This window comes from Octopus sinensis, linkage group LG1, assembly GCF_006345805.1.
Source record: "Octopus sinensis linkage group LG1, ASM634580v1, whole genome shotgun sequence".
NCBI classification, from domain to species: Eukaryota; Metazoa; Mollusca; class Cephalopoda; order Octopoda; family Octopodidae; genus Octopus; species Octopus sinensis.
The window spans coordinates 53243734-53257212 of NC_042997.1; positions in this window are offsets into that span (position 1 = coordinate 53243734).

Here is a 13479-nt window from a genome sequence, read left to right on the forward strand (position 1 = left end):
CATACACTGTTCACTTTCCAGACATTTGTACATTACTGCATATGCTTTATACACACCTTTGACAAGTTGTGGTGCACCTGAGCACTGTATACAATAATTTCATTATTATTATTATTTTATCCCTACTTTGATGTTCACCTTACCTCTTTGATATCCTCTCCTTTCCCTAACACATCTCTTTCTTCACTTCACTTGTCCTCACTTTCATTCACTGTACAATACTGCCTGCATAACTAAGGATGGTAGTAGATCCCCTACGCACTGTACCATGCCATATGTATAATATAGCTGACATTTGATTTACCCATATCACTCTACTTCTCTTGACCATCTCAAAGCCAATGTATATGGGACTTTTTTTGTATCCAATACTACCATTACACTTTCTGTGCTGCTAGTCATTCCATCCTCTCCCATGAGCCACTTGGTATTGATAAACCAACACCATCTCTTCCAGTGTTTGTCTCTGTTACTATTTAGGTTCTCTCTTCCCCTCTGCATAATTTCCTTACCCTACAAATTTTGTTGCTACATCACACTTTAGCTCCCTCCACCCATCCATCCTGACTCTTTTGCCATCACTCTCTTTTCTGTTCTCCCCTCTTGATTATATTGCCTTGAACAAATGGACGTTCCACAGAATAGTGAGGACTACAAGGCAACTTTATAAGTGCTGGTGCTACTATAAAATGTATCCAGTATACTCTGTAAAGTGGTTGATGCGTGAGCTGAAACAATGCAAAGTGATGTCTTTAGTGATGTTGGTGATAATGGTGGTACTCATGGTGAAGAGGCTGACAATATACCCATTAGTTTAGTGAACAACAACAATAAAGGGGTTTGTCCCTCATAAGTCTTTAGCAGTCATGTCACTGGGCCTTCCCCTCTCTTCACTCTTAGTGATTGAATGACTGACAGATTGTTGGTTTGCTTGTTAGGTATTTATTTTGATATTAACAATATAAAACTTCTCTCAGATACAGGGGTAGAATATTGAGTTAATGGTGAGGTTGAGGGGATCTTTTATAGTTTTACTGAGGAGATGGCTACTTCTCTAGCATTGGCAGGGGTGGGGTGGGGATCATCTATCTATCTGAGTGCCTGTCTATCTGCCTGTTTACCTACTTGCCTATCTGTCTATCCATCTCCTTGTTTAAGTTTAAAGTGGTGAATGCTGCCATAACACTTGCTTTCAGTTTATCTTTGATGTTTCAAGGAGTTTTGTTGGTCTCTTGCTCAACTACGCCCCACACATAATAATCAAGGGGTTGCAGTCTAGGGAGTTAGGTGGCCAGATGTTAGGGGTGATGTGGTCGCAGAAATTGTCTGACAACCATGACTGGGTTCTCCTGCTTGTGTGGCAAGACCCCCAATATCTAAATGGTTCCTGGATGGTTATCTCCAGCGAATTCCAGATAAACCATCTACCCCCAAATATATCTCGATAAACAATAACTCTCTACTCAAATGGACTATGATGCCTATAGAATGACTAATATGAAACATCTTTAAATGTCATTTCCAGGTGGTGCTATTAAGTTAGAAATGGCCTGGGCCAATGTTGGCCAAAACTTATCTAAGTATATTTAAATGCATGTACGTATAATGTGCTTCCACACAGTTTCCAGCAAACAAATTACTGGCCAATCACAAAGTATTGGTCAATCTGAGGATGAGATAGAGGTTGTTTGTCCAAGGTAATTTGCAGTGGGGTTGAATACAGAGCTATGTGGCTGCAAAGGGGATATCTTAACCACACAGAGTCGATATCCAAATGAATATCACTACTAATGCTACATGATTACAGTAATTAAGTAAAAATAACTATTATGGACAACTTGGAATTATTGATATTAGGAGAACTATGGATGAATGCATAAAAATGTTCTCTGCCATACCTTACATCATTGTTGCTTGTTTTCGCATTTAAAAAACATGTTTATTTATGACTTACTCTACAGAGGAAGGGTAATACCCATGACACATGTCAAAGCCCATGAGACAGGTTGTGGTGGTAGTGGTGGTGGGAAGGAAGGTAGCTATACTCAAATAGAAAATCTGGCCTCAATGTTTGCAACAATGTTTATCCTACTAAAGGTAATCAAGGGCCATGTGGTGGCATTAAACCAGGCGACAGGTTAAGTCTACTACTTGATTTGGTTTTATGTTAATGCATTCATCATGCTTAAACAACTCGCTCATGTAGGATTGTATATCTTTCAAATCTCTGATATTCTACTACGTTGCAGGTTGATTCTGAGATTGCTACCAATTCTTAGCTACCTACCTGGGGATTAATTTCTAGTGTCTCAGTCAAGCAAACAATTGTGAACATCAAGATGCATATCTGTTAGGTTTCATACTTTCTGTGTTGTCATTACACTCACACCCCCATTATTATTATTATTATTATTATTATTATTATTATTATTATCATTATTATTGTTGTTGTTATTATCATTATGTATGCATTACAAAATTCTTAGCGGCATTTCATGTCTTTATATTCTGAGTTCAAATTCTGCTATGGATGACTTTGCCATTCATCCTTTCGAGGTCGATAAAATGAGTATCAGTTGAGCACTGGCGTTGATGTAACTGACTTGCTCCCTCTCCCAAATTTCAGCTCTTGTGCCTATAGTAGAAAGGATTATTTTATATATACATATCATATAAAGTAATGTGAATTAAGGTGCATGAAAATAAATCAAGGCATATCTATTAAAATGTATTAAATCCAAAACTTGTATCATATTTTCAGCATTGATAAGCATTTATTATGATGTCTAATGTTTGATATAAAAGTTATATCATATTGTAATAAATAAACCGATTAATGATGCTTGTATTATTCATTCACAAGGATCATACAATCTGCTTTACACTCTGAGCTTCTTCTACTTCATTCTAGCTATAATGCATTCAGAATACTTACCCCAACTAATTTGGTAACCAAGGCAACAAAAGCTATCAACAGCTTGGGAGCCTTCTGGGCATTTCAAGGAACCTATTTTGCTTTTTAGTGTTGACTGATCTTATACATCTACCACATACAAAGTCAACCAGTAATCCTGCCTGTAATCCCATACACCTCATGTGTGTCCATGGATTACACTGGATTAACTGTATGGAATCTCTACAATTCTTTTACTATGAAACAGGTATAACTATTTTCCTGATAGTATCTTCTTCCTTACTTTCTAAAGCTTTATTCTTTGCTAAGTTTGTTTTTTAAGGACAATTACTTTCAGATTTTATCATAGATAAATTATAGATCTATTCTGTTGATTACAGTGTGTTATCTCATAGAAACTCCCATTGTTAACTATGTTATAAGTCTCTATTTCCTTCTTCTGTCTTAGGCATCACTTCTCTGTAACTACATCTATTTAAGGAGTTTTTCAGCATCCTAACTAGATTGTCTTGAATCTCTGAATTCATTTAACTTTTATCTCAAGGTTGCTGGTCACTAGCCTAGATTGGATGGTATATTCTTCAACAGACAAAGACTTAATATTTACAACCAATCCTTGCCTCACTTCCTGGTGAGTATGTAATTTATTTGGTTTATGTCCACCTGAGTGGTAGGGGATTAAGTGGCTGGCCATTGTTGCAGAAGTTAGTGTTGGAAATGGTTAAGTTACTTGTGTCACAAAACTTTAGAAGCCTTGATCCTTCATCATTTCTCCAACCATATCATAGTCTCCAGTTATGCCTTAAAGGCCATCATAGTGTTGTCCAACAGGTCTGTTACTGTCTCCTGCTGTAATAATGAGGTCACTGTCATTTGTTATGGTAATTTGCAAGAGAGACTCATAAAAGCAATTCTGCCATGATTGTGGTACATATGTAGATCTATATGTTGCCATCATGTAATCCAAAATTAACATAAGCTTAATAATATCATTACATACTCTGACAACATCAATTATATTATCTACCATTCTGTCTGCCAACTGTATTGTTGCTGATGACCAAGAAGAGTTTGTACATGTTTCCCTTTCCCATAAGGGATCTGGCTGAGGCTCCTCTTCATCTTACATCTTGTAGACAACACATCTACTTGCTTCTCCTCCAGTATCTCTACACTCCTTTCACACCATCTTTCATTGCATTGATGTCCATGGTGTCAATCCTAAAATTTAAGACATGAAAAGGTAAAGTTTCTGGTTGTGGGAAGGTAGGTTGATGTTTATTTTTTGCATCCAAAAGGAAGAGAGTTTGTTTGATAGTAGTCAGTAGGATCTGACACAAGGCTTGATGTTTCTATGTATTGAATTATTGCAGATATTAATGACAGTAACTTATCAGAGCAGGATGCAAGTGAGAAGATGCTCAGCCAGGTGTACCAATACGCCTCCGTTTGTAACAAGAAAGACTACACTTTGATAATGGTAGAAAAATTTGAGTTTCATGCATTGCACTTATCACACACACACACAAACATGCCTGCATGCATGCACACATGCATACAAACACACACACATATTTGTTTGTATGTATGTATGTATGTATGTATGTATGTATGTATGTATGTATGTATGTATGTATGTAGGCATGTATGTATGTATGTAGGCATGTATATGCATGTGTGTATATAAGTGTGTGTAAGTGTATGCATGTATGTACATATGTGTATGTGTGTGTGTATATATATGTATATACCAGCATATATATTTATGTATATGTTATATATATACACGCACACACACATAGTTACATGCACATACATATATGTATGTGTATGATTGTTCATGTGTGTACACATAAATTATATACATTCATATGTGTATGTTTTTTTATGTAAGAATATATATAATTAGTTACTACTGTAACTAATTAAATATATCTAAGTTATTTAATTAGTTACAGTAATTAAGTATATAAATATATTTAGTTAGTTAACTCTGCAATATGTTTTCTGGGCATATTTACCTGAGGGCATTCACTCGTCCCTCATCATCATCTTATTTCTCCCACACTGCACTCACCCATATATAATGTTGTGGGGTAAGACTGTATCAACTACTTAACCATTCACCTCCCTCCTACTGCCATTATCACACTAACTCTCACTATTCTTCTGACACTACTTTTCTCTTTCCCTCCTGTTACCCACTTCCATTTTACCTTTCCTTCACATACCACATATCCACCATTGTATGATGTGAAGTAGCTCTGTGTTTTCTCCTACTCAATCCTCTCCACCATCATATCATTCTCTAACTCTTTTTTCATTAACACCTGACATTAGTTTTCACTTTCTCTCCTATTGTCCTCTTCCCTAACACTTTCTCTGTCAGTCTCTCCCCTATCATCCTTCAAGGTGGGAACAAAGTGGTAATTGTAATGAGGTAGGATGAGTAGGTAGACCCAATGGTGTTTGGGGTGGATCTATCTCTTTGCCATATCTTAACCCTTTAGTTACTGTATTTATTTTGAGATGCTCTGTGTTTCTTTCAATTGATTTTAAATATAACAAAAAATTAAGTAAAATAACTTAGTTATCATTAAGCTAGTGTTAGGAACATAAATTGTGACTAAGTTTTGGTGGAAGATTTTAATTCAAAACTTATGAAAACAAGACATTTGTACTCAGCGCCGGAGCCGGTTTCAGCCGGGTTAGTAACAAAAGGGTTAATGTATTGGACAGTTCATAGTTAACCAAGACAGCTCCTATCCTCAATCTTCATTACTCTCACTCTAACACTGCCCTTTCTGTTGTTCTCTTCCTTACCATCCTCTCACAATAACCTTTTCCCTCCATCATGGGGACTTGCTTTCATTTTACATGCAGCAAGGTGACCCCAACATTGCTGGTCCAAAAAGCAATTAGAACATTCTGTAAGTGATTGATAACTCATTTGAGCAGCAATAATGCAGGGCTTGAGAGGGATATTTGCTCTTGATGTTGGCAAGGTGACATCTATAGTGCTGGTGTCATGAAAAAAAATACACCCAGTAACACCAACCACTTTACTCTGTAAAGTGGTTGGTGTTAGGAAGGACAACCAACTGTAGAAACCATGCCAAAAATGGGACACTGGAGCAAGACATGGTCCTCCAGTGATTTAAATCTTATTAAACCATGCTACTATGGAAAATGGGCTTAAAATAATGATGGTGACAATGATATGTACACATGCACATACATGTATACATCATACATACACACACATATGTTTGTGTGTGTGTGTGTGTGTGTGTGTGTGGTGTGTGTGTGTATGTATGTATGTATAAACATATATATGTGTTTGAATATATGTATATACATATATACATAGATATATATATATATATACACATACATACATATATATATATATATATACATTAATATATACACATACATACTTATATAAATGCAAAACTACAATAGATATGTGGTCTTCTGACCCATGTAGGCGCACAGTAACTTCAAATAAGAAGTAACTTGCATGAAAAGCAGGCATTAAAGAATGAGGATAATGAGGACGATGATGCTAACACACACACACACACACACACACACACACACACACACACACACACACACACACACACACACACACACAAACACACACAAAGAAAGTAATCAATTTTGTCTGTAATCTTTAGCATTCTGAGACTAATATCTTCTGTAATATACTTCATCTCATCTTTAATACCAGTATATTTAGAAACAGTGAAACAAGAGACTGTTGAGCTATATTACATGTTGTTGTCGACCAGTAGATGAGATAGTATGCAGTGTGTACTATCAGCTGCCTTGCATATGTTTGTTAAGTATTCAGTAGCCATAAACCACTTTCAAGCAGCAATCCATTTATTTAGTTAGCAGTCTTCTTTTGTAAATGATTCTGTATCTTGTAAATGATTCAAGAAGACAGATTCTATACAGATTCTCATATTTCAACAATGTGCTTGCTATTTTACATATCATTGTTGTAATATCAAAGTTTACAGCAATAACAACACCCGCATTATGTATTAATAAAATTAAGTATTGTACATATTACAATATATTCCTCCATGAAAACAGAGTCTATGAAGGTTCTCATATTTCAACACAGTTCATTATTTAACAAACCTTTATTTTGATAACAAAGTTTACATTTATGTGTCAGAAGCAAAATCAACATCCACATTATGTATTTACTAATTACATATACATACAACCATACTGCAGTATATTCCTCCAAGAAAACAAATTCTAAGAAGATTCTTATCTTTCAACATTTTGTACACATATCTTTGTTTTGTTAATAAAATTTACAGTAATAGGTCAAAGCAAAGTCAACAAGACATGATATATTAATTAATTGTATATTGTGTACATTTCAATATATTTACAATGTACACATTGCAAATTATACATGTTAGTTATTTTGCATATCAGGTTTCATGTCTGTGTTATAACTGCAAAAGATCTGATGAGATTTTATATTCGATGAAAGAAAATCTGTATTGTAGATAATGAAGAAGTTTATGATAAACAGACTAATATGTAAAAGAACTGAAGATAACAATATGTAAGAAACAAATGTAATACTATACAGGATGTTACAGATAATGCATAATTGATAATAGTATATTATAAATATCAGGATGGCTACTGTCAAATGACTAAAACTGGTAAAATAATAAAATCATAGAAAAAAAAAACATGTGTAAGAAAGCACCTGGTTGGAGATATTTAATAAATATTTAATAACAATCTATATGTGATATCTGAAGTGTACTTGCCAGGCAAATGAGCTGATCCATGACTGTGTGTTGAAACTAAAATACATATGTACATGGAAGGCATACATGAAAGAAACAAAAATTTTAACACCAAATAATGTTTAAGTGAAGTTAACAGTCTTGAATGGTTAACAATATACAACAGGTTGCAGTGATCAATATGTAACATGAAGCAGAACGTGCTACACAATAAGCATTACAACCCAAGATGTAATATATTACAGGATGTCCATGATAGATTCAAAGATTTGTTATGTCTCCTTTTTTCAGCTTGATGTATTGGTGAACTGTCAATGGTATTGGAGAACATAAAGATTAAAGTTGTAGTTGAGAAAAAATTAAGCTGACATGGAGGGTTGGAAGCCAGCTGAAACATTGGAAAAGAGTAACCTGTATCATGATGATTTGAGCTGGGTATCAAAATGCCGACATCATGACTGCTGCTCCATGATTTGTGAACACTGTAAAGACACTGTAAGATGTAACATGGGCAGGTGCAACAGAGACTATGAAGATATGGCCAGTAGGAACCGTTATGGTTTTTAGGTGTGTCTCCAGTGAGGGCGACGTTATGTCAGCCCTGTTCAAAGCCCCACATCTTTGAACAGGGCTGAAGGCTAATTCAGACAACTATGTAACTCTGCTGGAGACTATGGTCAAACCCTGGCTAGAGAGGATTGTTGCTGGAAGGCCATATGTGTGGCTGCAGGATTCGACTCCTTGCGATACCTCTGTAAAGAATCAGAAGTGGTTGTCAAAGAACGTCTATGACATCACCAGCAATAATTTCTGACCTCTTAATTCCCCCAATTATAGTATCCTGGATTATTATGTGTGGGGTGTGGTTGAGAAAGACACCAATTACTCTGCCTGCAACACTAAGGCTGAGCTGGTGGCCAAGAACAAGGAGGTGTTCAAAGAGACTCAGTAAAGCATGCAGCCACCGAGTTCAAGAACTGTCTTGAGGTCATGGTGGAAGCTGAGGGTAGCTACCCAGAGAAAATTATCTCCCAGTCATAATCTAGTTGATTTTTTTTTCATTTTTTAAAAATACTTTTATTTTTAAATAGGATCAAAGGGATTTTGTGTTTTCTTTTCTTTTAATGCAAACTGTCCAATTTAGCCTGAATGCCCTGAGTATATAACAAAATTTCATAATAAAAAGCAGAGAACAATATGCAATAACCAACGGATAACATTTTTAATATAAATACATAATAATATATAATATACATAAGGTGGTGACCTGGCAGAATCGTTAGCATGCTGAGCAAAATGCTTAGGGGCATTATGTCTGTTTCGTGTTCTGGGTTCAAATTCCACCAAGTTTGATTTTGCTTTTCATCCTTTCAGGGTTGATAAAATAAGTACCAGCTGAGAACTGTGATCAATATAATCAACAAGCCATCTCCCCTAAAACTGATGGACTTGTTCCAAAATTTGAAACCAATATGTAATGCATATATGAGAACATCTGGTAATAAGCAGCTTAGAACAATATAGATATTTATATAGAAAGACCTATGTTTTCCTCTTTTTCTGATTGAATCCCCTGGATTTGACATGTGTAAAAGTGCTTGACTGCTACTCATTATCTTCTGAATTCATGATTTGCAGGGTATAAATTGCTTTAGGTAATCTAAATAACTCTGAAGGGACTTGAAATTGCATATAATGCTGATTTGTTACATAGGCAAATAAGTCACAAACTTTTGAGGAAGAGTACAATTGATTTTATCAAACCTCCATGTTTAACTGCTACTTATGTTAGTGACTTCTAGAAGGTTAAAAGGCAAAACTGAAACTGATAGCATTCAAACTCAGAACATAAAGGTACATAAATAAATACCAGCAGCAATATAACATTAGAAGAAAAGGAAATGATTTTCAAATATCGAAACTTACCTTTGGCATTTAATTTTGACCATGAATCATGTATAGTACATATCAGCCAACATGTACATTGACTTGGCAGGTAACATTAATCAAGAAATTCTTTTCTTGAATAGGTATAATACCATTATATCTACTCAAAGAAATTCCATTATATCTCTTGAAAGCAAGAAAACATTTGGCCATGAGCACATTCCTGAAAAGTGACTGAACCATGATGAAGTTCAGACTCTTAGTAATTCTCAATTATTTTTGGTCTATACACCTAGCAAAATTAATTTAAGTTCCTGAGATCTTTTCTCACTTTCAAAATAAATCTTAACAAATCCCATTCTCTTGACTATTCTGTCAGTCAGACTCATTTTTATTTCTGTAGTCAATAAATATATAATTTCTCTCTTGAATTTTCATTTCCTATGACCACAAAATATCTTCCTAAAATCCTTCTCCAAATATAGTGTTAAAAAATTCATTCTTCATACTCTAGAATTGCTAGAGCATCAGATGAAATGACTTGCAGTATTTATTGTGGAAGTGAAGTAAAAGGCAGGTTTCTGTGAAGCCATGCTATAAGTGGCTGTCAGTCCAAAGTAGTTGAAAACTAATAAGCAGAATGTACAACGGAAAAAAAATCAAGCACATTCATGTATGTTTACCTATCTATCAATAAATGTATGTATGTATCTGTCTATATATGATCTCACTACACTTTACAATGTGGAGGTGCAATGGCCCAGTGGTTAGGGTAGCGGACTCGCGGTCGGAGGATCGTGGTTTCAATTCCCAGACCGGATGTTGTGTGTGTTTATTGAGCGAAAACACCTAAAGCTCCACGAGGCTCCGACAAGGGGGTGGTGGCGACCCCTGTTGTACTCTTATGCTCCAACTTTCTCTCAATCTTTCTTCCTGTTTCTTGAGTAATGCTGCAATGGACTGGCATCCTGTCCAGCTGGTGGGGGGGGGGACACACATACGCCACAGAAACCGGGAATCTGGGCCCATGAGTCTGGCTAGGCTTGAAAAGGGCGAAAAAAAACCCACTTTACAATAGAATATACTTTGGCAATTTACATTTTTAATTGCTTGATTTTCCATACTCATTTCTGTATAGCAGTTTTTTTTTTTTATATTTTCCATTTTCAAAGTTGTATATTTTTTAGTCCTTCATATTTCTAAAGCTTCTTAAGGCACTCACCATTACTGTTCTTCAACTTCTATAGTTTTTTGTGGAATTTACCTTTGCAATTTCTAACTACCCATGGGAAACAACCTATTTCTAACACTATTTCTATGTTAAAAGTTATACTCTTTAGAACTTCTTGCAACCAAAATAGAATACCTAAATATCTATGCAATAACAGCTCATATGTCACCAAGAATTTGGAAACTGAATTTGTCTTCTGACTATTGCTTTGCTTAAGCTGAGCAGGAAACTTGAAGGAACAATTTGTTAATCTGAATTGCCTATATCATTATCTGTGTGTGTGTGTGTTTGTGTGCATGTGTGCGCATGCGTGTGTATGTGTGTGCATGTGTGCATGTGTGTGTTAGACATTAACTGAATCTGTATAATACTGTTTACTAATGAGCTGCAAGACAGACTCTTTTTGCTTAGTTGATGCTTAGCAGTTTTTACAACTGTTGCATAAATGTCTTTTCAGTTAAATGCAATGTAGAGTCTTGACAGTTGTCATTTTATTCAGATGTATGTATCTTCTGACAGTCAGTAGAAAGATACTGCATCACAATTGGCAGCTATTTATTCTTTTAGTTGGTGACAATCTATTAACTTACATTGGTTCCTTCTTTGACCATGAGAGGCTAACAAGACTAGCCTTAGAAAAACAAACTTGACTACAAGTTAAACTTTTGATTGGATGATTTATATCAATTAGGTTTCCTCTCTGTGCATCTCATTTGAATTTTGCATATTTTATATGATTCTTTTCAAAATACTTAGATGCACTGAGTGGAGGCATGTGGCTTAGTGGTTAGGGTGTCACTATCATGATTGTAAGATTGTCGTTTCGATTCCTTGACCGGGCGACGTGTTGTGTTCTTGAGCAAAACACTTCATTTCACATTGCTCCAGTCCACTCAGCTGGCAAAAATGAGTAACGCTGCGATAGACTGGCGTCCTGTCCAGCTGGGGAACACATACGCCATTGAAACTGGGAAACCGGGCCCATGAGCCTGGCTAGGCTTTAAAAGGGTGCATTTATTTATTAGATGCACTGAGTATATTTTTCTTCATTGACTCACTATCAATTGAATTTTTTCCCCAAATTTCCATATGAATATTTACTTGTGTTTCAGATCATAATTTCAGCAATCTTTGTATCCTAAGTTTGATTTGCAAGGGAGTCTTTTACTTAAACTTTGTTCTTTCTACAGGTGATGTTCTTGAATTCTTCTATCTTCTATTTTTCATGTGGACTATATGGGTTTCTCATCTCAGTCTACTACATTGCAAGAGAATTTCCATGCTTGCATTGGCTATCTTCAATATTTCCAAGACTTTCAACATCAGTTACATAGTCTGTCTGTTTTGCTAAAAATAAAATAAAAATACTGCTTAACATATTTTGAATATAATGACCATGTTTTACTGGCATACACAAAACAGGCAAAATGCATGGTTTTGAAAATCGATACAGGTGCTGGTATAGCTGTGTGGTTAAGAAGCTCTTTGTAACCATGTGGTTTTAGGTTCAGTCCCACTGTATAGCATGTGCGTTCTTGTGTTTGTGTTTGTCCCACACACTGCTTGAAAACTGGTGTTGGTTTGTTTACATCCCCATTACTTAGCAGTTTGGCAGAAAATACTGGTAGGATAAGTACCAGATTTAAAAGAAAAGTACTTAGGTTAATTTGTTCAACAAAACAATTCAGGTCAGTTCCCCAGGATGGCTGCAATTCTATGACAGAAACAAGTAAAAGATAAAAGATAGTTATTTGTTATATGTTTGAGACCATAGTTGGGGGGGGGGGGGTTGAAATTTTCCAAAAGGAATCCATGACTTCTCAATTCTATCTACAATTTTGTAACCAAGAATTGCATCCCTGTTCAATGAAGGTTTTTCAAACTTTTTACCATATACTATTATTTAAGAATCCACACCAGGCTTTCTATGACAAGGATGATAGGAAGAAACAACAGTTTTATAAAGAAATATTGTCAGGCCAAATATTTAACATGTGAATAAATCTTACCTTTGAGTGTTTGGAGATCTTTTACTCTTTGTGTCACAATGTCTCACACACACACACACGTATGTGTATATGTGCATATGTGTATATACATAAATATGTGTGCATATTTGTATGTATGTATGTATGTATGTATGTATGTGTGTGTGTGTGTATGTGTGTGTATTGGTAATTGTTGGTATGTGTTAAGAAGAACACCAATCTGTAAAAAACTTAATCCGAATTGTACAGCATATGCTTTCATATGCTGGCACAGTTACAAAAGTGACTGCTGTAGGTGAACTGATTGCTTTAACACATGCAAATACTTCATTAACATATGTGAAATGAAACGATAACAATGATGATGATGATGATGATGATGGTGGTGGTGGTGGTGGTGGTGGTGGTGTGGTGGTGGTGATGATGATGATAACAACAATAGTGATGGAAGCTGTGGTAGTGGTGGTGGCATGGTGATGACAACAATGTTGGAAGTAACAACAGTTATTTTTATATCAATTCATCTTATTGAAATATTATTTTCAAATTTTGGCATAAGACAGCAATTTCTGGGGAGCAGGTAAGTCAGTTATATCCATCCCAGTGCTCAACAGGTACTTATTCTATTGATTCTAGAAAGATGAAAGGCAAAGTTGATCTTGGTGGAAT